The following is a 26,471-nucleotide window of genomic DNA, read 5'->3' on the forward strand; positions in this document are numbered from 1 at the left end:
TTTAAATAAAATTTTATTTTGGCTCAAATACATATTTTATTTATGTCGAATGAAATTTTTATTTTAAACAAACAATTAAACTAGTAATAAATATAATAAATATTCTGTAATAAATATACATATATTTAAAACTGAAATAAAATATATTTGATGTAAATTAAAATTTTTCTTTGTGTGAAAAGTGAATAGTTGTTACAGGTGAAAATTTTTTTTTTTCTTTAATTAATAATTAAAAATTGAAACTAAAAAAAGAGATGAGGGGGGGGGATTAAAAAAAATATTTTACATAATTTATAGACGATAACTAAAGAAATTATCGTATAATATCAGTGGGTAAATTCATCAGAAAATTATATATAAACGATCGCAAGGGCAAATTAAGTAAAATTTCCTTGGATGATAATCGTCAATTTGAGACCCTCTCTCATGTCGAACTTTATAAGCGACATTTAAGCTTTTCGTCGTGTCATCAAGTTTTCAGCCTTTATGCGACTAAAGTGATTTCGATGTTGAGCAGAGAATTTTGTTGGGATTAAGAGAGGAGGAGGAGGAGAAATTTTGTTAAAGAGAGGGAATTTGAACCTTGGACATGTTTGTAAGGAGAGGGCGGAGAGGGGGGCAAAAGTAGGAAAATAGGGGGGGGGGGGGGGGTTAAACAAAGTTTGATTCCAGTATCTCAGACAACTTTGCCCGGCAAGACTTAACAAATAGGTAAAGTTTCATCGTCGGCCAACACCGGCGGATTTACCGGGAGAGACTACGACATCCTTCTCTTTGTTCCGCAAAATTTGTAATGCATTATCCCCCCTCCCCTCCCCTCTTCCCATAAAATCCTTGTAAAATTTTCTCCATTTTTCATAAACAATAGGAAAATTTTTTTTATTTTATTTGAACAACTTTCAAGTATTTTTTTATTTCTTTTGGAATTTAAACTAAATTTAATTTCGAAAAAATTAGTCAAATGGTAAATTTCCCATATTTTGGAATATAAACAAAATTTCTTTTCATTAAATGCAGGAATAACGAGAAAAATAGGAAATATTCTTTTTTTTTTCATTATTCGCAAATGTATAATTGCGATTAATTTTTTTGGCGAAAGAGAGAGAAAGAGAAAAAAGTCACTCTTTTTTTTCGTTACATATATATGTATTGAAATCGAGGGAGAGTTTTTGCTTAAAATTTCGGTGTTAGGGAAATCCGATAATTTCATAGCGTTTTGAACGAGCTAGTAGGGAAAATTGCGTCCATAATCTGCGTAATACCAACAGTAACATGGTAATGGCTTGAGCACCTGCGCGCTGTTACGATCCATAAATTTTTATATTCGCGGTTTATATGTATTTATACTGATTTTAAAGAGAGCTGCAAAATTTTGCTTTTAGGAAAAAGCCTATTGGAAAGTCAAGGCGGGGCGATTAAACAAAAAAAAAAAAAAAACGAAAAAAAATCACGAAAAAAAGTGCAAAAAAAAAAATGAAACAAAAATATAAAACGAAAGAAAAATATGGAAAAAGAAACAAAAATATAAAAAAAGAAACAAAAATAAAATAAGAAATAAAAATATAAAAATAAGGAACAAAAATAAAAAAAGAAACAAAAATATAAAAAAAAACAAAAATATAAAAATAAGGAACAGAAATATAAAGAAAAGAAATAATTTTTATTTATCCATTTTATATTTTATAAAAAGGAGAAATAAAAATATAAAAAAGAAACAAAAATACAAAAAGAAGAAATGAAAATAGAAAAAAAGAAACAAAATTATAAAAAAATTAACTAAAAAGTATAGAAAAAAAATTGAAAACAATTTTTATTATCACAGAAATAACAACTGCGTTATAATTATTGTAACAATTAATTCTTTCTTATAAAAACGTATTAAATAATTTTAGTTTCCTGATAATTTATAACGATGTGAAATATAAATTTCCATTAAATTCAAAATTAGATTTTTTAAAAATAAAAAATTTTCTTGATATAATTTATAATATAAAATTAATGTTTTCCGATTTAAAAAAAGGTGAGAAATCAATTCTTGTAACATGTTATCTTTTTGAGTGTGAGAGTCGATAATGAGAAATTTAATCGTTCAAAGTGGAAATTGCAACATTCTCAGTCACTTACGTGTTAATTATTCACAACTGTCAATGTACTTTCCTTACATATATGTGTGTTCAGTACCAAAAATAGTTGGACTTTATTTTCTTAACAATATTTAATTTTGTTTCCATTTTCTTCCACTCGTAATAATTAGAATTCAAATTATTTATTATTATTTAAATCTATTATTGTTATTCAAATCATTTATTATTATTTAAATCAATTATTGTCCTTTAAATCATTTATTATTATTTAAATAAACTATTGTTATTTAAATCGTTTATCATTATTATTATTTAAATAAACTATTGTTTTTTAAATCGTTTATTATTATTATTATTTAAATAATTTACTATTATTTAAATCATTTATTATTATTTAAATCATTTATTATTATTTAAATAATTTACTGTTATTTAAATCATTTATTATTATTTAAATAATTTACTGTTATTTAAATCAATTATTATTATTTAAATAATTTATTGTTATTTAAATCATTTATTATTATTTAAATAATTTACTGTTATTTAAATCATGTGTTATTATTTTCTAAAATTTAAATATAAAAAAAAATTTTTTTTTTAAAAAGTCCAAATTTAAATTATTTTACTACTTGAAATTCAAATATTTAAAGAAATTACTTGATTATTTAAATTATTTTACTATTTTAAATTAAATTATTTAAAGAAATTAGTTGATTATTGAAAATAGAGTATTTAAAGGAAAAAAAAGAAGCTAATTTTGATTCTAAAAAAATTTAATGTCACGAAAGGTTAGGTGTCACTAAGAGAAGCTTCGAGACGCCGTCGCCTACGTGGCGCTAGCGTTCTTTTTTAAAAAAATAGCGGGGGCCCTACCTTTACTATCCTATTTTTCCCTACTCTCATTTACAAATAATTATAATTGTTATTATTATTATTATTTTTATTATTATTATTATTATATTTTCTTACATTGAAAAAAATTCATTATTATAACTATTGTTAAATTTTTTTATTGATGCATTGATTTTATTATTATTATTTTATTTTTCTTTTATTATTATTATTTTAACAATTATTCTTATAAACAGTACAGATTTAGTAAAAATAACAAAAAACCAAAATAATAAGCGCAACAATCTAGAATCAATGAACAAAAAGTGTGCGCACGTGCCAAAGAATCATTTTCTCTCTGTGTGTGTGAGAGAGAGAGCAACACCTATATATGTGAGCGAGAGGGAAGGGGTGTGTCAAGGGGGTGGTTCATTGTGACAATAATATCGCCTTAGGCGGCATTGGCGAAGGAGGGATGCAAATTTCGTGCATGTCGCCCCAACCGCGAAGAGACGAACCAACGTCGGTGTGTTTGTCCCTTGGGATTCGAACGCTCCGTTTTTTTCCTTTTTCTTCTCCTTTTTTTTCTGATACTATATAAATATACTGCAACATTTCCTCCTTTACTCTCTCTCTCTCTCAAAAAAAAAAAAAAAAAAATTTAGTGGGAGGGGGCAAAAGAGTCTCTTTTTTTAACCAAATGTGCTAAGTACGACAATGAATAAGTCACGTGTTATACACGCGAATGTATATATACTTGACGAAAGACAAACGAAAAACTCAGCTTAATTCACCGCCAGAAAAAAAGGGGTTGTTCATATTTTGATATTATAAAGTACCATCCATCTTCAGTTTGGGGACTCTTAAAAAAATTTTAACCCTTATTATTATTTTTATATCTTTTTTGCATTTGAGTGGAAACATTTTTGTCTTTTTTTCTTTTTTTTTCTGATCTCGAAAAGTTTCTCTTGTTTCTTTATTTATCTCTATTTCCCTTCTGTTTGTTGCAGCATCCGGCACCTTGAACAATCACCACGACGACACCGATCATCGTGAGTATTTTATTTATTTATATGATTATTTATATTTTATATCCTATATATTTTTTTAATTTATGTTTAGAAATTTAAAAACTTTCATATAATTAAAATCTTTAATAATTTTCTTTACAAAAGTAAAGAAAATAAAGTAAAGTAAAAAAATTAAAAGAAAAGAATTAAGTAAAGAATTAATGAAAACAATTAAATTCAAAATCTTAAATTAAAATTTAAGTTAAAATTAAGATTAAAATCGTTAATAATTTTCTTTACTGTGCAGTAAGAAAAATGATTAAGGACTTTAATTATATGAAAGTTTTTAAATTTCTAAACATAAATTTAAAAAAAAATATATTTTTTTAGTTTATTTTAGTCGTTTGAATAATAATTTAAAAATATCTTTTATTCGATTTGAATTTTTATTTTTTATCGTTGAAAAGAGAAACACGAGCCGGCGTTAATTATATAATTCAATTATTAATTGTACGATAAATATTGTTATAATTGTCGGGCGTAATTTATCTCGCGACTATATAGAAAGGAACAATTGACATATTAATTGACCGCGATAAAATCGGTTATTTTTTTTAATTATTTCACATTTAGTGCATCATTCAATTTCTTATTTTTACTCTCTATTACTCTAATATTATAATTAGTCAAAAGCTGCCAATTGAAATTTTCTACTTATTTTTTTTTTTTTTTGACTAAAACTTAAGTAAAAAATTTATAACTACGAAATGAATTTATAATTACTACTCCAAACTATTGATATTTAAAAATTTTTAAATTTTAAATCTTTTAAACATGTTATGAATTTTAATAATTTCTCAAAATTACAATTAAATTATTTAATTCCTTCCTGAATTAAATTATTTTCTACTATTTTTAACTAAACTTCATCTCTGAATCAATTAATTTAAATAATTTTCCATATTCCAAAAATTTCCATACTATTAAAATTTGGTAAAATCTTTTTAAAATAATTGAACTTTTGAAAAGTGTAAATAAAAATGATCAAATTTTTAAAGAATTTTAATTAGAAACAGGACCATGATTTCTCTAAAATTTTAATAAGTTGAAAAAGTAAATTTTGAATCTTAAAAAATTATTACAAAACAATTCTAATAATTAGTTTTTAAAAATATTTTATTATTGTAACTTTTCGAAAATTAAATTTTTCTTAAAAGAATTTTTGTATAGAATTTAAAAAAAACTAACGAATTTTTTCATGAATTTTAATTGAAAATTTTGAACATTATTGTTTTCTCCAAAATTTATTTATTTATAATACACGGGCAACAAGATATTAAAAATAATTCTAAAATGTTATTATTTTTGGAAATATGTAATTAAAAATAATTACAAATATTGAAGTTTAAAGAATTAGAAGCTAATTTTCATTTTTAAATTTATCTTTAAAGATTATTCATTAAAATTTTTGTTAATTCAATTATTTTCAAAAATTGCAATTAAAATTCTAAAAGTTGATTTTTCAAAAATTTTAACAAAATACTTGAAATAAATTAATTATTTTCAATTAAAATTTTACAAAATTTTAACTATATTCAAAACCAATTTTTGAAAGATTTGTTTATAGTTATTTTTTGCATTATAAAAATGAAAAAAAGTTGCAATTTTTTACTATGAAAATTGTGTTATTTTGTTGCAATGTTTAGATGAAAAGTCGAAATAGTCGCAATTCTTGAAAATTACTCGAAAAAGTCTCAATTTTCTAAATTTCCCTGACAAAAAAATTTTTTTATGACATCTGACAAAAATTTTGTGATTTCTCAAAAATTTTAATAATTCCAAAAAGTAAATTTTGAATCTTAAATAATTATTACAAAACAATTCTAATAATTAGTTTTTAAAAATATTTTATTAATGTATTTCTTAAAAGAATTTTTGTATAATTTAGAAAAACTAATGATTTTTTTGATGAGTTTTAATTAAAAATTTTGGAGATTATTGTTTTCTTCAAAATAATTTTAAAATGTTATTATTTTTGTGGAATATGTAATTGAAAATATTAAAAATATTAAATTTTACAAAAATTAGAAGCTAATTTTCATTTATAAATTTACCTTTAAAGATTTTTCATTAAAATTTTTGATAATTCAATTCACAGTTTTCTTGAAAGTATCAAATTATTGATTCTAAAGCGGATCATAATATATTGATGCAAAAAATTAGGATCAATATTTTTGATTTGAATTACATACATTTTTCGCATCAATTCGTTGCAATTTGATACTTTTAAGTTAACAGTGTTATAGAAATAAATTTTGTTTTAATGTGTCATGGAAATTTTATCATTTATCACCTGGAAACCGCAAAGAAAAATCATGGAATTTTTTAGAAACCCTGTAATTATTCCCAACGATTGGATATATATCGAAAGAAGGGAAAAAAAAGAATAAGAAACAAAATGCGACGCCAATGGATGCATATGCGCGTGGATTGACAATGCAAGGCATCGAGAAAGAGAGAGAGAGAGAGAGGGGGGGGGGGTGGAAGAGGGATGAGAAAAGCAAGGGATGAGAGGAGGTGGAGACGCTCTAAGGTACATAATCATGCTTGCTGATTCCTTCCCTAATAAAAGTCTCACTGTCACTGTTTCCCTCCCTCCCCGCCGCCCTTCTTTTACTTCGGTCCACATCCCGTGTATGTCTATCGTCGACGTGCAACGGAAAAGACAAAAGTGCATGCCTGCAGCGAGAGGGTATGTGATGCACCCTTACATATGTATATATGTGTATGTATAACTGACGTGCCCCCTGCATCACAACGTTTGTTCGTTTGTGTCTGTGTGTGTGTGTGTGGTGAGAAGCAAACGTAGTGGGATAAGACAAAGAGAGAGGGACCCGAGAATTACGGGTCAGAAATGCTTCGCGATGCACCATCTGGAGTTGCAGTTTTTTTTAATTTCCCGATGATGCACTACTCCCAAGAAATTCTCATATATTCAAACCCCCCTAGTGATGCACAATAGTCCATGTAGAACATCCGAGTAAGGAGAGAGTGAGGGAAAGTCAGAAATACTTCCGCGACTTGGAGGAATCGATTGCAAGGGTCTTTTACATACAAACGAGACTTTATTTTTTTTTTTTTTGGTTTTTCAGTTGATATACGAAACGAAAATTGAAAAAAATTTTTCGGTACTTATAAATTAGCAAATTTATTTCGTGACGAAATTATAAAACTTGTTTTGTAACGAATCTTACTCTCTAAATTTGAATTTGTAAAAATGTTTACTAATTTGAATTAGTAACTGACTTTTTGCTTTTAAATTAGTAAAATTTACTAATAAATAGTAATTTCTTCTAATATATTAGTAAAAATTACTAATAAGTAATAAATAGTAATTTCTACTAATATATTAGTAAAAATTACTAATAAGTAATAAATAGTAATTTCTACTAATATATTAGTAAAAATTACTAATAAATAGTAATTTCTAATAATTTATTAGTCAAATTTACTAATTCAAAAGCAAAAAGTAGCAGTCACTAATACAAATTAGTAAACATTTTTACTAACTCAAATTTAGTGAGTAAACTTATTGTTTTGTGATGAAACTATAAAACAAATTTTTTTGTCGAAACTGAAAATATATTTTCGCGTCTAAAATAGAAAACGATATTAAGTTTCTTGTCAAACCGAAACTAATAAATTAATAAACTAAAATCAATTTCGTATGTCAATACGAAAGCGATATAAAAAACCAAATTAAGTTTCTTCTGAAACTATAAACTTTCAGGATTTAATTCAAACTCAAAATTTCATTTCAGCTTAATTAGCAAAAGTTAATTTAGTTTTCTTTCAAAGTTTTTCATATACAGAAAAGCAACTAATCAAAGCAATTGAATAGATACTAGAAAGTATACAATTAAAATAAACAAAATGAACAGTTAAGTGTAATAGTTAATTTAGAATTAACTATTTGCCATTTAATTGCAATTAATTAATTATATTACATTGCAATAAATTAATTCTATTACATATTGCTATTAATTAATTGTATTTGATTGCAATTAATTAATTAATTGTTATTAAATTGCAATAATCAATTAACTGTATTTAATTGTAATTCAAACTTAATTAATTAATTGTAATTCAAACTTAATTAATTAATTATAATTTATAAACTAGAATTGTTTATAAAAAATCTTAAAAATCAAATTAATACATTGTTATTTAATCAAAAAATAATTTTCTTCACTCGAAAATTCAATGCATTTCAATAATTGTAGGTAAATAATTAATTACAACAGTTTGTACAATTTTTTAATAAACAAATGAACTATAGTTATTATAGAATAAAAAATGAATTAATTTAATTGTAATCTAATTGTAATTTACTTGTAATTAATAAATTAAAATTGTTTATTCAATTTCTTGATAAAAAAAAAAATTAATAATTTGTTATTTAAATAATAAATAAATTTTTTTTAGTTGAAAATTAATTTATTGCATTTAAATTGTTACTAATTAATTACAAATTTTTGTACAATTCTTAAATAAACAAACTAATAAATTGTTATTTAATTAACAAATAGTTGTTTTTGTTGAAAATTAATTGGAAACATTTCAATTGTGAATAATTAATTACAATTGTTTGTACATTTTTTAATAAACAAATTTATAAATGGTTATTTAACAAAGAAATTGTTATTTTTCAATAAAAAATGAAATAATTGCATTTTAAGTTAATAATAATTAATTAATTAAAATTTGTTGTCAAATTTGTTAATAAAGAAATTAATAAATTGCTTTTTAATTAACAAATAGTTGTTTTTGTTGAAAATTAATTGAATACATTTGAATTGTAAATAATTAATTATAATTGTTTGTACAATTTTTTAATGAACAAATTAAAAAAGATTTATTTAACAAAGAAATTGTTATTTTTCAATAAAAAAATGAAATAATTGCATTTTATTTTAATAGTAATTAATTAATTAAAATTTTTTGTCGAATTTGTTGATAAAGAAATTAATAAATTATTGTTTTTTAATTAACAAATAGTTGCTTTTGTTGAAACTTAATTAATTGCATTTTAACTTAATTATTATTAATTAATTACAATTTTTTGTTTAATTTTTGAATAAATAAATTAATTAATTGTTATTTAACAAGCAACAAAATGATCTAATTGCATTTGAACTTAATTATAATTGATTAATTAAAATTTTTGCACAATTTTTTAATGAAGAAATTAATAAATTGCTATTTAACTAGCAATTAATTGTTATTCAATTAAAAATAATTTGTCATTCAATTAAAAATAAATTGTTAGTCAATTTAAAATTTTTCTTCAATTAAAAATTAGTTAATTGTTATTTAATTAAAAATAAATTAATTTTATTCAATTAGTTAATTAATTTTGTAATTAATTATTAATTATTGTTAATATAGTACGTATTTATTATTAATATAGTAATTATTAATTTTTGTAGTTAATTAATTTATGTCAATTACACAAATTATTAATAAATAAAAATTTTCTATATGATTTTTGTAAGTAATTAATCAATAACGTTAGTCAAGATTAAAAAATTAATCGATTCTGGTTTCAAATTCGATAAGTTTTATATGATATTATTTATTGCCAATTTTTTCCAAAACAAATATAGAACGTGGTGTGACATTAATAGACTTTCGATTTGAAGGTGTATTTCAAGGTAACCAAGTATACAAAGTGCCCATTGAAAAGTGAACCCTCGACATTATTGAAATACCCACCCGTGAAGAAACCAAGAAGAGAATAAGAGAAGGAAATAGAGGTTGTCTCGGTTTTTCTTGATTCCATATATACCAGAGGGTTCCGACTTTTAAAGGTCCTTGGCCATGACAGGTCTCAAGGTGCATTGCTTTCCTTTATAAGCTGATTTAAAGACCCCATCACACACTCTCACTCTCACACACACTAAAAGAATCTACATATAAAAGGTTTGAAGAAAAAAATACATTTATATATCTAAACTTGCCAGATGGTTCGACCTACCCCACGTTTTTCTTCTTCTTTTTTTTTAATAAAACGCCCACACGCGCCCAATATTGTATTTCGGAACTGCGGTCGTGTCCGTTTGAAAATTCATTTTCTCCATTCTCTTTTCTCGAATAGGAAAAAGAATTGCCTTCTTAACCACAAGAAAGTTATTTTCATCACGACGTGTGATAATGAGGGATTTTTTATTTCGTTTCACGTTCAACATATGTTAGCTGGAGGATAATTTTTCTTTTTCTTATTTTTTTTTTAATTCTATTCTCGATTATGGTATAAAGATGATATACGCACAGTATGTTGGGGGAAATTTATTATATCGAATTTTATAATCTCTTTCGGTGTTTTTTGAGACTTTCCCCTCTCTCTTGTTTTCAAGGGGTAGGAAGAGAATAAAATTTACTGTATCGATACGTTTTTTTTTCTTTGATATTGGCCCACGTGGCACGTTAATTGGAACTTTTACCATTGGGGCGTAGCATTTCGAATTCACCTTTCTCTCTTAATCCGAATTTTTCTTTCCGTTATTTTTTCTTTAGATGAGTGACTCTCTCCTTTCTCTTATTTTCAAATTTAAAAAAATTTAATAAAATTCTTGGCAATATTTTAATTTTCGAAGCTTTTTTAATTTTAATTCAATTATTTTTAATTTTTTAATTAGGTTTCTCAAAAGAATTCAAATATATTCAGAGAATTGAAAAAAATAGTTCTGAGGAATTCAATTATTTTGAGAAATTAATATAAAATTCTTTTAAAAATTCTATTATTTACAATTTTGACAAAATTCTTTACAAGATTTAGTTAATAAAATTGCAATTTTATAATAAAATTTTTCTACAATTCAATTATTTTTATAAATAATCCATTTTTTATAGGAATTCAATTATTTTTACATATAATCCTTTTTAAAAGGATTTAATAAAATTTTTCTCGACAATTCAATTATTTGAAAAAATTTTAATAAAATGATTTATAAATTTGAAAAATTACAATAAAATTGATTATAGAATACAATTATTTTCGTAAAATATAACATTCTTCCTAGGAATACAATTATTGTCAAAAATGTTTTTAAAAATCTTCGAAGCAATTCAATTATTTAAGATATTTTAATAAAATTCTTCCTAAGAATTAAATTATTTGAAAAGAAATTTAATAAAATTCTTTGTCAGATTTCAATTATTATCAATTTTTCAATGAAATTTCTCGATAGAATTTAAATATTTTCAAAAAGTTTAAAAAATATTCTGAAAAATTCAATTATTTAAAAAAAATTTAATAAAATTCTTCACAAGAAATTAATTATTTCCATAAATTAGTAAGATTTCAATTATTTTCAATTTTTCAATGAAATTTCTCGATAGAATTTAATTATTTTCAAATTTTTTTTTAAATACTGAGAAATTGAATTATTTAAAAAAATTTGAATAAAATTCATCATAAGAAATTAATTATTTCCATGAATTAGTCAGATTTCAATTATTTTCAATTTTTTAATGAAATTTCTCGATAGAATTTAATTATTTTTAAAAATTTTTTTTAAATTCTGAGAAATTCAATTATTTAAAAAAAATTTGAATAAAATTTTTCACAAGAAATTAATTATTTTTAAAAAAATTTTAATAAAGTTTGTTGCCATAATTCAATTATTTTCATAAATAACAAAGCTTATTGTAGAATTTCAATTATTTTTCATACAAAATTTAAATAAAATGATAGAAAATTTTATTTATTCTCAGAATTTTTTTTTTATTTTCCCGAAAGAATTTAATTATTTTTGAATATTTTGATAAAATTCTTTATAAAAATTTAATTTTAAAAAATATTTAATTATTTTTGATAAATTATTTATTTTTGCATTTAAATAATTGAATTCTCAAAAAATTTTCTAATTAAAATTAATTGAAAAATGAATATCACTTAAAATTTTATATTATAATTTTATTTTATTTTTTTAGGGTCGCTCTTTTTCTACTATTATTAGAAAATGTTTAATTAAAAAAATTAAAATCCCTAGAAGTAATTTTGTACACATTTTTTATTTTATTATTCATTTATTTCACTTGTCTGCAAGCGAAGAAAATTTATTTTATTATTTCTTTTCTGGTAAAAATGATTTTGTCAAATGCGCAACAAAAAACATTTAAACATTTAAACTAACAAATTTGTTAAAAAATTAAAAATTATAAAAATTAAGTTAATGTTTGTTTTACATTGTAATATTTACAAAAAAAATTTTTTGCTTGAAAAACTTTCATAAAATATCCGAGAAAAATAAAGAAATAAATATATTAAAAATATAAAAATATTTTTTATAATTTTTCCTCTTCATTTTTTTTTATTTTTATTTACCTTCTTTTACATTCTCATCAAAATTGAAAAAATTTTGTATTTTTTTACTACTTTCATTCATTATTTTCTAGAAAAAAAGTCTATAAATTTTACTCTCTATTCGGAAGAATACTTCCGTTTTCCCCCAATAAAGGGAGTAAGTGACATAATTGACCCAAAGAATCGAAAATTGCGTTTCACACTCATTTCTTTATTGCCAAACAAAAACCAGACATCAAGAGAAATTTCCCTTTAAATCTTGTTTTCGATTGAAAATTTCGAAAGGTTACTAACAATTCTCGAAAAAAGAAAAAGGGGGCGATTTGTATTTCTTTATTATTATACAAAAGTTGTACGATCTTTTTTTTTTTTTGAATTTTACGTTCAGAAACGAGTCAATAAAAAGAAAACTGACCGTGAAATTATGTTCTCGCCAAAAAGAGAAAAAAGAAAAAGAAAAGTGAGAATCAAATTGAACAACTTCATTGCACGTGCTTCATTCACTGTTTAAAGTTGAAAAAAGAAAACCCCGACAATTTGTCGCTCGTTTGTAAAATGCTTGTAATTCACAGCATGAGACTTCCGGTTTTTGAGGATTGAAGGCGTGCGAGGGCGGTTTGTGTGTAAGAAAACACGCACACAATATATAAGTACTAAATAGAGAAAAGCCAGCGAAAAAAAATTGTGTCCACCCTCAACAAAAAGAAGAGAGTGAGAGGAAAGAAAATCAATTCTTTTCCAATATAATAATCAAGAGTTTGACTTTTAGTGGACAGCTGATGGCACCTTTTATCGTTTCTCTTTTTTCTTCTTCTTCTTCTTTTTCTTTTTTTCAAAGAAGTAATGAGACCAATTTCTGTCAAATGCTTTTTGATGTCTTTTCTAACTTTTATTTAGATGACTTTTTAAAAGGCCACGAGCCAAAAATTTGAGAATTGGAAAATTGCGTAGAGTGAAATTTTTCTTTTTATATTATTAGGAAGAAATTGATTTTCTACTCTATTGTTGACAATTTTCTTGTTAGGAAATATTTTTACTATACGGATATCAATTATGGCGAATTTTACAATTTTTTCTTTTTTGGTAGAAAAAAAAACTTTTTTCGGTTACGTATTCACTTTGAGTAAATTTTTCCCTTGCACTTTGGGGTGAATTTAATGCACTTATTGCACATTGGAAAAAATTTAAGGCACTTTTCAAAGCACTGCAAAAAAAAATGCTCGAGAAAAAGTGTTATTTTGCCTGAAAAAAATAAATGAAAGTAAAAAAATAAATAAAATGAAAAATATGATAATAAATATAATAACAAAATTTTCGCTTAAGTTTGTTAGCTAGGGATTCGTTTTTAGTTGGCTAATAATAAGTTAATACGAGAAAAAAATTAAATAAAATCCATTGTAAATTTGCCGAATTTATTAAATAAAAAATAAATAAAATAAATTTATTTATTGATTTATTAATTAATTTACTTATTTATTTATTGATTTATTAATAATTTACTGATTCATTTATTGACTTATTACTTTCCTTTTATATTAATTTAATAAAGTATTTATTTGTTTCTTTATTTCTTGTGAATTAATTTATTTACTAATTTGTTTATTTATCAATATTTCTATATTACTTAATTCTCTCATCAATTTTCGTGTTACTTCAACTACTTTTTTTATTAATTTAATTATTGATCAATTTATTGCTTTAAGTTGTTTATTTACCAGTTAAATAAATAAATAAATAAATATATTTATTAATTTATTTATAAATATATTGCTTTGTTAATTAATTACTGTATTAATTTTCCTGTTAAATCAACTCATTTATTTATTAATTCATTTGTTTATCAATTTATTGCTTTAATAATTTTGTTATCTATTAATTTTCTTGTTATAACATCTAATTTTTTTTTCTTTTCTAATTTATCTATTAATTTATTGCTTTAAAAATCAAATTAATTTAATAATTTTCTTGTTGAATTAACTAATCAATTAATTTACTTATTCATCGATTTATTACTTTATTTATAGAATTATTAATTTTTCAGTTAAATAAATAAATTTGTTTATTAATTAATTTATTTATCAATATACTGCTTTACTAATTAATTATTACATCAACTAATTTATTTATTAACTTATTCACTCATCAATTTTTTGCTTTATTCAATTTTCAGTTAAATAAATAAATTGATTCATTAATTTGTTTATCAATATACTGCTGTATTAATTAATTAATCATTAATTTACATGTTTAATCAACTAATTTATTTATTCATAAATTTATTGCTTAATTTACTGATTAATTAATTATTTTGTTATATCAACTAATTTGTTTATTAATTTATTTATTCATCAATTTATTGCTTTATTAACTTATTTATCAATATTTTGCTTCATTAATTAATTAATTTATTCACCAATTTATTGCTTTATTAATTAAGTTATTAATTGTCTAGTTAAATAAATAAAACAATTTTTTGCTTTATTAAGTCATTTATTTTTCAGTTAAATAAATAAATTGATTTATTAATTTGTTTATCAATATAGTGTTGTATTAATTAATTATTAATTTACCTGTTTAATTAACTAATTTTTTTATTAATTAATTTATTGATTAATTGTTGCTTTTTAAGTCTAATTAATTTAATAATTTTCTTCTTAAATTAACTAAATATTTAATTCATTTATTTTCTTGTTAAACAATTAATTCCTTTATTAATTTATTTATCCATATTTTACTTTATTAATTAATTTACTTATTCATTGATTTATTGCTTTATTAATTAAGTTATTAATTTTCTAGTTAAATAATTTCCTTATTAAATCAACTTATTTGTTTATTAATTTATTTATTTCTCTATTAATTTATCAATAACTTCTTAATTTTCTTGTTAAATCAACTAATTCGTTTATTAATTTATTTATCACTTTATTATTTTTGTAATTAAATTAATTTATCAGTTTTCTCGTTGATTTAACGAATTGATTTATCAGTTTATGGAAAAATGATTATTTTCGATAAAAATAACAAAAAAAAAATCGAAAATTTAAATAAATAAATCGAGATTCAAAAATAGTAAATTACTTAAATTATGTTTGCCGTTTACTTATTTCTATTCTTTCATTTTATGGAATCTTTTTATCCTGTGTATACTGACAACACTGAAAATATTTACCTTACACAGAGATAATATAATTTTTGAATCAACAATTGGCAATTTTCATTCAATGTATTTTCTTTTATTTCACAATGCACACCCATTTTCTATTTTTCTATCAGTTACATCTGCATAAACTTTACCCTAATGGATTAACAGATCAAGGTTCACCTTTCTCTCTCTCTCTCTCTCTCTCACTCTTTATACCCGAATCCAATAAGTCGCATACGAGTGCGCTTGAAAAAAAAAGGTTTCTTACAGATGGTCGCGTGTCGCCCTTGTTGGCCGAGAATCAAATCGATTTGCCAGTTTGATTCAAATCGATACGAAATAAGAATAGGTGTCGAGTGTATGTGTCGATTTTCCCCCCTCCAACACCACCCCTTTGATAAAAAAGTAAAATAATAGAAAAAAAGAGAAGAGGATTGGAGAAAAAAAATTTTTTTTTTGTTTCCTTTTCGCCGCGGCGAATAAGGCAGCCGGGCGTCTGGCCAGACGGAATTTCAATGGGGTAGGAGAAAAAAAATAAAATAACCCCCCCTGTGATCATTCCGTATAGCCTCTAAATGCCCGAAGTAGCTCGTGCTACCTGAGCAGCTGCACGTGTGTGCAATTGGGGACTCCCTTCTTTTGGACAGAAAACACTTTTATTTTATTTTACTTTACCTTATACCTTATGGGGGTTTAAGGAAGGGGAATTACAGTAGACGCTATATATATACTACCAGGTACCCCATGGCTTAGAAACGTCACGCTTGAGAGGGGGGCCATCTGCCCCCTAACGAGTATGTGACGTCAGGTGTGACAACGTGTTAAGCCAAGAAGCGTCTGTCTTATTATATCGCCCTCAACCCGCTCCTCTATCTTTTTTTTCGAAACACTGTTGCCGTTTTCTTATTTTGCCATTTTTTCCTTTTTTTTCTAATTTTTATTCATTTTTTGCTATTTTCCTTTTTTATTAGTTTTCTTATTCTTGGAATTTTTATTTATTTTTGCAAATTGCAAAAATTTTTCTCTAAAAAAGAAATATTTTTTTTTATTATTTTTGTTTTGTATTACAGCAACACTGTTGCCGTTTCCTTTTTTGCCATTTTTCCCTTTTTCGAATTTTTATTAACTTTTCCTATTTTCCCAGTTATTTTTTTTCTTTTTTCTTCTTTCTAAAACTTTTATTAATTTTTTCTATTCTTCTTTTTTATCATTTTAATTCGTTTTTTACAGCAACATTGTTGCAATTTCCCTTTTTACCCATTTTTCCTTTTTTCCAATTTTTATTCATTTTTCCTATTTTCCTTTTTTATTTTTTTCCTATTACTGGAATTTTTATTAATTTTTGCAATTTTTCTTTTTTCATTATTTTTTTTTTGCTTTATTACAGCAACACTGTTGTCATTTTTCCCTTTTTGCCATTTTTCCTTTTTTTGAATTTTTATTAACTTTTCCATTTTTTTCTATTTCTTTTTTTCTTCTTTCTGAAATTTTTATTAATTTTTTCTAACTTCCTTTTTTATAATTTTAATTTGTTTTTTTACAACAACATTGTTGCGATTTCCCTTTTTTCGAAATTTTTCCTTTTTTCGAAATTTTTATTAATTCTCTTAGTAATTTTTCCTTTCATTTATTTTTCTTCTTTCAGGAATTTTGATTAATTTTTTCTATTATTTTTTATTATTTTTCTTTTTATTATACCAGCAAAGTTGAAATTCCCCTTTCTTGACATTATTCTTTTTTTTTATTTTTATTATTTTTTTATTAACTGGATAACACCTAAAAAAAAATAATTTTTGAAAAAGTTTGAATTAACATTGTTATTGCCTAATTTTTTTTTAATTGAAAAAGAATAAAAAAAAAAAAAATTGAAGAAAAAATGGAAAAATTGAGGCAAAAAGAAAGAGAATTCGGCAACATTGCGATGGGCAGTTGCTTGGTATTTGTAACGGTGCGCTCGTCAAACTTGTCGAGAAAACAGAACCGGCGGGGGGAGAGATAATTACCAACAGTGAGTTTCCTGAGTTTACGGTTTTAACCAAAAGGGCGAACACCCTAAACGACACACCTTGTGTTCTTAGAAGAAAATTGAGAGAATTATTTACCCCACGGAGAGTGAAAGTTTTGAAAACAAACTTCAAAAAAAAGGTTTCTTTCTAAATTTGTTTATTTCTTTCTTTTTGTTTTACTTTCTTTTTATTAATTTTTTTTTTTGACTGTTTTTGTAAAGGTGTCAATCAAATTGATATGAAACAAATAGATAAAATTTGTACGAAATTGGTATCAAATTCTGATTCGAATTGATACCAAATATTTTATCAAATTTGATACCGAATTAAATTTTTGATATCGAATTGGATAAAATTGGAACCAAATTGAACTTTTGGTTTCGAATCGGATTAAATTGGTACCAAATTATATCGAATTGGGTACAATTAATACAAGTTTTCGAATCAGATAAAATTGGTACCAAATTATATCGAATTGGAACCAAATTGTATAAAATTAATATCTTATTAAAACTTTAGTATTGATTTGGATAAAATTGGAACCAAATTGAACTTTTGGTTTCGAATCGGATTAAATTGGTACCAAATTATATCGAATTGGGTACAATTGGTACCAAATTGAACTTTCGGTTTCAAATCGGATCAAATTGGTACCAAATTGAATCGAATTGAAACCAAATTGTATAAAATTAATATCTTATTAAAAATTTAGTATTGATTTGGATAAAATTGGTACAAATCAACAAATTGTATCGAATTTAATTTTTGGTATCAAATTGGTACCAAATAGAATCTTTGGTATCGAATTGGATAAAATTGGCACCAAATTAAAAATTTGCTATCGAATCGAATCAAATTGGTACCAAATTGTAAAGACTTGATACTGAATTGAATATTGGGTATTGAATTGAATCAAATTGATACAAAATTGTATTTTTGGTATCAAATTAGAACAAATTGGTACCAAGTTTATCCAATTAACACCAATTTCTATAAAATTAAGACCGCATTGAATTTTTTGGTACATTAAATTGATAACAAATAAAATATTTTGGTACCAAAATGGTTAAAATTGGTACCAAATTGCATTTTTTCCTACCAAATCCAATCAAATTGGTACTAAATTAGTTCGAATTGGTAAAAAAAACAGAAAAATTTGGGAAAAAACAAAAAAAATAAAATAAACAAATAAATAAAATGCAAAATAGAAAAGAAAAAAAACCTTTTTCGACGTTTGTTTTCAAAACTTGTTCATCTTCTTCTTTTTCTTAATGTCCACACAGCGGAAAATAATTGACTCAATCTCGGCCCATTTCTTCATGATTGACATAAAGAACGTTTGGTAGATTACATCTCTTGAACCCCCCCATGTGGCCACAACGGTCACCACAAAATGACCCATTTCCGTTATACATTGCTCCCCCTTTCGTCCCGTGTCTTCGCGACACTACTTAAGACGTTTCGCCTTCCCTTTAAGTGCTTCCACATATAGTGACAGTTAACCGGGAACGTAAAGAGTACCCTCCCTGACGTAATATCCAAATAAAAAAAGAATAAATAAAAAAAAAAAATTATGCTACAAGAAAAAAAATTTTTTTCGAAAAAAGGAAAAATTTATTTTTCTCCGAGTAGTTTAAATTCACTAAATAATAAAAAAATAGATAATAAATGAATAATAATTATTACCTTAATTATTATTATTATTTTTTTTTCTTTTTTTTAAATTATCACAATGAATAATTTTAACCACGTTTAGAATTTACAAGGGGCAAGATTAAAACAATAATATAAGAATACAGTATTCCCTCTAGAATTGAGTTTTGTGAGATATTTGGAGAAATGATGAATAAATAAAAAAAAGTGATAAAATTCCCTGCGGAGAATACGTTTAACGTCAAAAGGATAGTTTCTAATAAGTTAAATTATTCCAGACGACCAGACGAGCACAGTATCTTTTATCCTGGTAGGCGTATATTTTCTGTCATTATAGCAAGACCGTTAAAATTGTTCTTTATCGCTCGATTTTTACTTATCGCGTTGGGCGGCTTCTGAAGATACGCAACAACATTCTCATTTCTCATATCCTCGTGTCTCTTCTTAATAAACAACACACCAAGTGACAGGAAGTCGAGGCAAAGTCATTTTTTCTCTCTACACTTTTACATCTCTCAATGACATTTTTTTTTAAATTTAAAAAATTATTATTAATTTCTACTGTTAACTTTTTTAAAAAAAATAAATAATTAACTTTAAATAAAAAATATTATTAACTTTAAATAAAAAACATTATTAACTTTTATTAAATAATTACTTCCAATAATTAATTATTTAATTAATTAATTAATTCCACTAATTTTTGTAAGTGGCACTGGACTTTTCAAATTTGGGTTTAGAAAAAAAATGGAGTAAAAGGACTTTTTTTGCGTTTTGAATTCGATCCGAGTTGTGAATAATAATTAATTCAGACAGAAAAGTGAAAATTAAAATCAAATGAAAATTTTACGAGAATAAATAAAAATTGCAGAGCAATTAATAAAATTAAAATTAAAATTAAATACAATTGTTACAAATAAAAGCAGATGTTAAATAATAAAAAATTGTTAACTTAGAACAAAATTGTCAACTAAAAATTAAATATAATTTTAACAAAAAAGAGACAAATTTGTAAAACAAAAAGGAAATATAATTGTTGCATAAAAATTAAATACAATTATTGCAAACAAAAACAGTTGTTAAATTAAAAACAAATTATTAACTAAAAAGAAAATTGTAAACTAAAAATTAAATGCAATTATTACCAAAAAAAAATTGTGAAAAATATTATATAAAATTGTTGAATAAAATTTAAATACTATTATTAAAAAAAAAAATTATTAAAAAAATAAAATTAAAAATTGAGAGAATATAATTATTGAAAAAATAAAATTTAGAGAATACATTTATTGAAAAAATATATTTAGCGAAAAAGATACAATTATTATATAAAAATTAACTAAAAATTGTTAAATAAAACCTAAATACAAATTGTTAAATACAGTTTTCTTCCTAATTTAAAAAAAATTTACACAAGAATAAAATTAAAATTGTCCTATAAATAGACTTTTAATAATTAAAAACTCGAAACAATAAACCAAAAATCACGAAAATTGTGAAATTGTGCTTTTAAATATAAGAGAAGGCAAAAAAAAAAAAAAAAAACAATGAGAAATTCTGTCAACATTTCCAAGGACTTATTTCAGTCCAATTTCTTTCTTCGCATTTCCTTTAAAAAAGAAAAAAATTCCGTATTTTTCTTTTTCTCTATATTGAGATGCCTTTTGCATTTGGTCTCTGAGGAGAAAATGTAAATGAAAAAAAAAGGAAAACATTAACCGAAAAGAAACAAGAGACTCGGTTTCCATTAGTAGATCTCTGCTCGAATGATTAGCGCTTTTTTGGCACAAGTCATATACACTCGAACTACCCTCTTGTACCTATAAGCTTTGAAGATAGTTTTATGGCTTTTACTTCTTTTCTTGCTGAGAATTTTTCCGTTCAAAATATAGTTGTTGTTGTTGTTGTTGTTCTAGCTAAAAATTAAACTCCTCGATTTTTGCGGACTTTAGTCTCTTGTCATTTCTTTAAGTTTTTCTTCATTCATTTGTGAGTGAAAAGTAGTTTTCTCTTTTTTCCGCTTCGAGCATTTTTTTACTTGAAAATAATTTTCAAGAAAATAATTTTAGAGAATAATTTTTATTGAAAATAATATTTTTTTGTTTTTATTATTATATTTCACATTGTATTTAAATAGCGAATAATAATCCGCTATTTTTTAATACGAGAAAACTTTTTTCTTGTTTTCTGGTTGTTTTGCTTGTTTTCCACTTTTTTTTGATTCGAAGAAAATATTATTTATTAATTTCAATGAAACTTTATTTCTCCTACTTTTCTATTTCAAGCTCAAGAAAATATTTCTTTTAGTTTATTTATTATTAAAAAAAAAAAAGATTTTTTTTATATGTTTGTTTGGTAACAAAACAAAAATTACTTATTGATTCCTCATAGAGGAAGAATTGTATTTATTTATTATTCATTGAACCAAAATATTGTTCTTTTTCTAAAGTGAACAAAAAAAAAAAAATGTTTTTTTTAAACTAAACGAAAAAAAAATATATTTTTAAACTAAACGGAAAAAAAATATTTTTTTTCGTAAAAAAATTATAAAGTTCGTTACCATTTGCAAATTAAATTTTAATTAAACCAATGGTAAAATTTACAATAATTTTAGTTTTTTTTTACTCAAAAAATTTGTCCTTCTTTTTGAACAATTATTTCTTATAATCAGATATTTTTTTCCCAAGTCATTAGTCAATGTCTTCTTCTTCGAATAGAAACTATTTCCTCTAGAGCGCTTAGGCAGATGAGAAAATCAAAATAAATAATCGAAAATACCTTTTTCCGGGGGTTCCTAATGGAATAAATATAGTTTCGGAAATCCAAGGTCAGCGTGTAAATTTTTGCACCCTTGGAAGAAGAAGTTGATATGAATGAAACATATACACGATGATGGTGGACGATAAATCTACGATTCCTGGTTGTGGAGGTCATAGAATTTTTGGGGTGATCGTGAAGGGGGAGGAGGAGGGGGGGGGGTTGAGTTCCAAGTGGGGTAGTGTATATACACTAAGTACACCTTAGAAGCAAGTCCCCGAAATCGTAGGGGACTTTATGGGGGGCATATCTACGTCACCATTGCACACAAGCAGCTGCCAGAAGAGAACGTCATACTTTTTCTTTGTCTCAAAAGGACCCTTCTCTGGTCCTCTTTAGGGCTTTTTGCAATCAGGGGCCACGAGCGTAGCAGATGTTTTGTGACGTGTGCCCACGAAAGAAAAAAAACTTGGTACTTGCACAACTCATTACTCTTGGAATATATTATGTAGTGAATATATATAGGAAAAGTTGTATAAGCAAAAGTCGTATACACGTGACCTTATAGACCGAGATTTGCTATTGTGGACGTACCTTTACGTTTTTTCTCTCATTAAATTTCGACATTGAATTTTCTTGATGCAAAAATTTATTGCAAATTGAAAAAATTTATTTCCTACTCTTTAAATTTAAATTAGTAAATTTTTTTATGAATTTTGCTAATTTTTTAGTAAATTTTACTAATAAATAGTGATTTTTGCTAATAAATAGTGGATTTTATTAATAAATAGTGGTTTTTACTAATTTATTCGTAAAATTTACTAATTCAAAAGCAAAATTTGTTATTGTGGACGTACCTTTACCTTTTCTCTCATTAAATTTCGACAAACCTGTATATTTTCTTGGTGCAAAATTGCAAATTGAAAAAAATTATTTCTTACTCACTAAATTTAAATTAGTAAAATTTTTTACTAATTTTACTAATTTTGAAAAAAGCAAATTTTAGTAAAAAATTAGTTTTACTACAAACTTAAGGAAAATGAGTTAAAAATAAATTTTCCCTACTTCCGAATAACTAATAGTAAATTTTACTATTTTGTGGATTAGTAAAAATTTTAGTAATAAGTAAAATTTGCTTTCAACGTAAAAAATTAAATTAAAAAGAAATTTCCCGCATCGACGAACAAAATCAGTAAAATTTACTCGAAAACGTAGCAAAATAAATTGAGAAGTAAATTTTACTCTTTATCAACAGGTAAATAGAAAAATCGATAAATTTGCTTCGAACGTAGAAAATTATTTATAAGTTGTAAATTTTATTAGTTTTTAATAAGTAAATTTTAGTAAAAATTTCGTAAATTTACTTTAAACTTAAGGAAATTAAGTTAAAAATAAATTCATCGTAAATGAATACTTTTTCTTTGCATATGCAACGAAATTAATTTCGGATTTAAATTTTACTATTTGTCAAGAGGTAAATTTTAGTAAAAATCAGTAAAATTTACTTTAAATATAGAAAAATCAACTCACGAGTATAAATTTTAGTATAGCAATATTAACTCAGGAAAAAATTTTACTCTTTTTCAACAGGTAAATATTTTTACAATTATAGTAAATTCACCTCGAAGAAAATTATTTATAAGTAGTAAATTTAATTAATTTTTAATAATTAAATTTTAGTAAAAATTTCGTAAACTTACTTTAAACTTAAGGAAATTAAGTTAATAATAAATTCACCGTAAATGAATAACTTTGGATGCAACGAAATTAATTTCGAATGTAAATTTTACATATTTGTCAAGAGGTAAATTTTAGTAAAAATCAGTAAAATTTACTTTAAATATAAAAAAATCGACTCACGAGTATAAATTTTATTCAAAATCAGAAAAATTTACTGTAAACGTAGCAAAATTATGTAAGGAGTAAATTTTACTCTCTGTCAACAGGTAAATTTTTTTCTAATTAATAAATTCACCTCGAACGTAGAAAATTATTTATAAGTTGTAAATTTTATTACTTTTTAATAAGTAAATTTCAGTAAAAAACTAAAAATCAATTAATATTTACTTTAAACGTAGAAAATTATTATAATTTGTAAATTTTATTACTTTTTAATAAGTAAATTTTAGTATAAATCAATAATATTTTGTTTTTAATAAGTTTACTAGTTTTTTCTGTATAGTACAAATTACTATATTAATTTCTGTATAGTAAAAAGTACTATTAGTTAATTACACGCAGGAAAAGTTAGTTTACTGGATTTCTTGGCATAGTAAAAATTACTATACTACTTTTTCCTAAACAGTAAAACTTACATTATTAGCTTTCTCCGATCATAGTAAAAATAGAAACACAAAATAAAAATACAAATTAATAACATTAAAAAATATTCGCTAAAAATAAATAATAAAATAAAAAAAAATTGAACTATAGAAAAGTAAATTTTACTAGACAATAAAAATCAGAATAAATATCTTTTCTTTAGGAAAAAAATATAAAATCATCATGAAAAGGATTATAAAAAGGATAAAATTCAAACTTTCGCTATATTCTAATATAAATATATCAAAGAAAAAAAATAAGAATCGAAGGGACGAAAATATTTCTCAAAATCGTGGGAAAGAGTTTTTCTGAAGATTCTTCTTAAAGAAAATTTCCTTTTTCGCGAGGTCGAAATAAAGAAAAAGCAGGTGATTCATCTCGAGGACACACCTGGGTATCCGAGATGTGGACACAAAAACTAAGACTAAATCCAAGGATCAAGAAATATCATTTCCATAGTTGCGAGAATATTTATAAGGAAATCTGACCCCTCTGGTCCCATTTTAGTTCCACTCGAGTTACTTGCGGCTACTTTTATTTTTTTTCTTCCTTCTTTTTTTTGTCATAAAAACATCTGTATTTTGGAAAAAATATATCGAAAAAAAAACCCTTTCCACACCAGATGTATTAGAAGGGGTTTTTCACTCAACAGACCTAAAAGAGTTTACTCTAGATTCTTTTGAAAATTGAAAGAAAAATGACAATAGAGAATCTCAGAGAAAATATATGCATCTGTCGGTGCATATGAATAACTCCTTCAATATTCTTTCTGTCTCACACAATTTTCCTCAAAAAATATATAAAATGAATAAGAATCCTTTTCTTTTGCCAAAAAAAAAAAAAAAAAATGGTAAATCGACGTAGAAGAAAAAAAATATATATCACCTGGTTTTTGATATTTATAATTTCTTGTCGATACGGTCTCGAGGAGAAGTATTTGGAGAAAGAAAGTTGAGAATTAAAAAAAAGGGGGGGGGGGGTAAAATTTTTATTTGAACATTATAAATTGTTAAATTCCAAAACAGAAAAATGTGGAAGGGGAGAGAAATATTGTTTTTCTTCCAAGTGTTAGGAGACACTGGGGTTAGTCGCGTGCTATATGGCAGATGTTTGGAGGGTGCTCAGGAGGTGAAAGGGAGAAGGGGGGGAGGCAAAAGGGAAAGAGGAAAAATGTAGGGTGCACACCATCAGGTAAATAATAAGAGGCCGAGTTAGTATTCTTTACGAACCGCACGCCAACTTATAGGCTTGATTGCAACTTATTCAAATTTCTCCACTCTCCCCCTCTTCACTTCTAATTCTGCACCACTGACTACTTCGAGACCCCCCTCGATTTTTTGAAATACATCTGCGGGTGAATCTTTCTTTTTTTTGTTTACTTTTTTACCTCGAGTTAATTTAATCAGCAAAAAAATTTTTGGAAAAAAGGAAATTGGTTTTAATAAAATTTTGTCAAAAGAATTCAATTATTTAAAAAAAAATTAATAACATTTTCAGAGGAATTCAATTATATGAAATATAATTTTCAAAAAAATTGAAAGAAACCAATAATTAAAAATATTCACATAAAATACTGTGGAAAAAATGAATTATTTTCTATAATTTTGATAACATTTATTTAAAAGCATTAAATTATAACAATTAAATTCATTGCAAGAATTCAATTATTTTTAAATTTTAATACAGCTTTAATTAAATCGTTCGATGTGATTGAGTTATTCTTTTAAATTTTCATAAAATTCTTTAAACAAATTTAATTATTTGAAAGAAATTTACTGAAATTCGTTACAAGAATTCAATTAATTTTCATAAATAAAAAAATTATTTATAAGAATTCAATTATTTAAAAAAATTTACTGAAACTCGCTGAAAGAATTCAATTATTTTCATAAATAACAAAAATTATTCACAGGAATTCAATTATTTTAAAAAATTTACTGAAATTCGTTGCAAAAATTCAATTATTTTCATAAATAAAAAAATTATTCACAGGAAATTAAATTATTTTAAAAAATTTACTGAAATTCGTTGCAAAAATTCAATTATTTTCATAAATAAAAAAAATTATTCACGAAAATATAATTATTTAAAAAATTTACTGAAATTCGTTTGCAAGAATTCAATTATCCTTGTAAATAAAAATAATTATTCACAGGAATTCAATTATTTAAAAAAATGAACTGAAATTTGTGGCAAGAATTCAATTATTTCCATAAATAAAAAAATTATTCACAGGAATTCAATTATTTTAAAAAATTTACTGAAATTCGTTGCAAGAATTCAATTATTTTC

The 26,471-nt window shown here is 23.9% G+C and overlaps 1 protein-coding gene across 7 annotated transcripts in view; it reads left to right on the forward strand.

The window, feature by feature from the left end:
- The window catches only part of LOC122511604 (homeobox protein prospero), a 198,420-nt gene that overhangs the window by 64,613 nt on the left and 107,336 nt on the right, over positions 1–26,471 (forward strand). For all 7 annotated transcript variants that reach the window (XM_043626969.1, XM_043626963.1, XM_043626966.1 and 4 more), the window contains exon 3: positions 3,929–3,970. The gene's annotated coding sequence lies outside the window, so the exon portion shown is untranslated. The remainder of the gene's footprint in view (positions 1–3,928; positions 3,971–26,471) is intronic.

The sequence above is a fragment of the Leptopilina heterotoma genome, unplaced genomic scaffold, assembly GCF_015476425.1.
Source record: "Leptopilina heterotoma isolate Lh14 unplaced genomic scaffold, ASM1547642v1 Lhet_88, whole genome shotgun sequence".
NCBI lineage: Eukaryota > Metazoa > Arthropoda > Insecta > Hymenoptera > Figitidae > Leptopilina > Leptopilina heterotoma.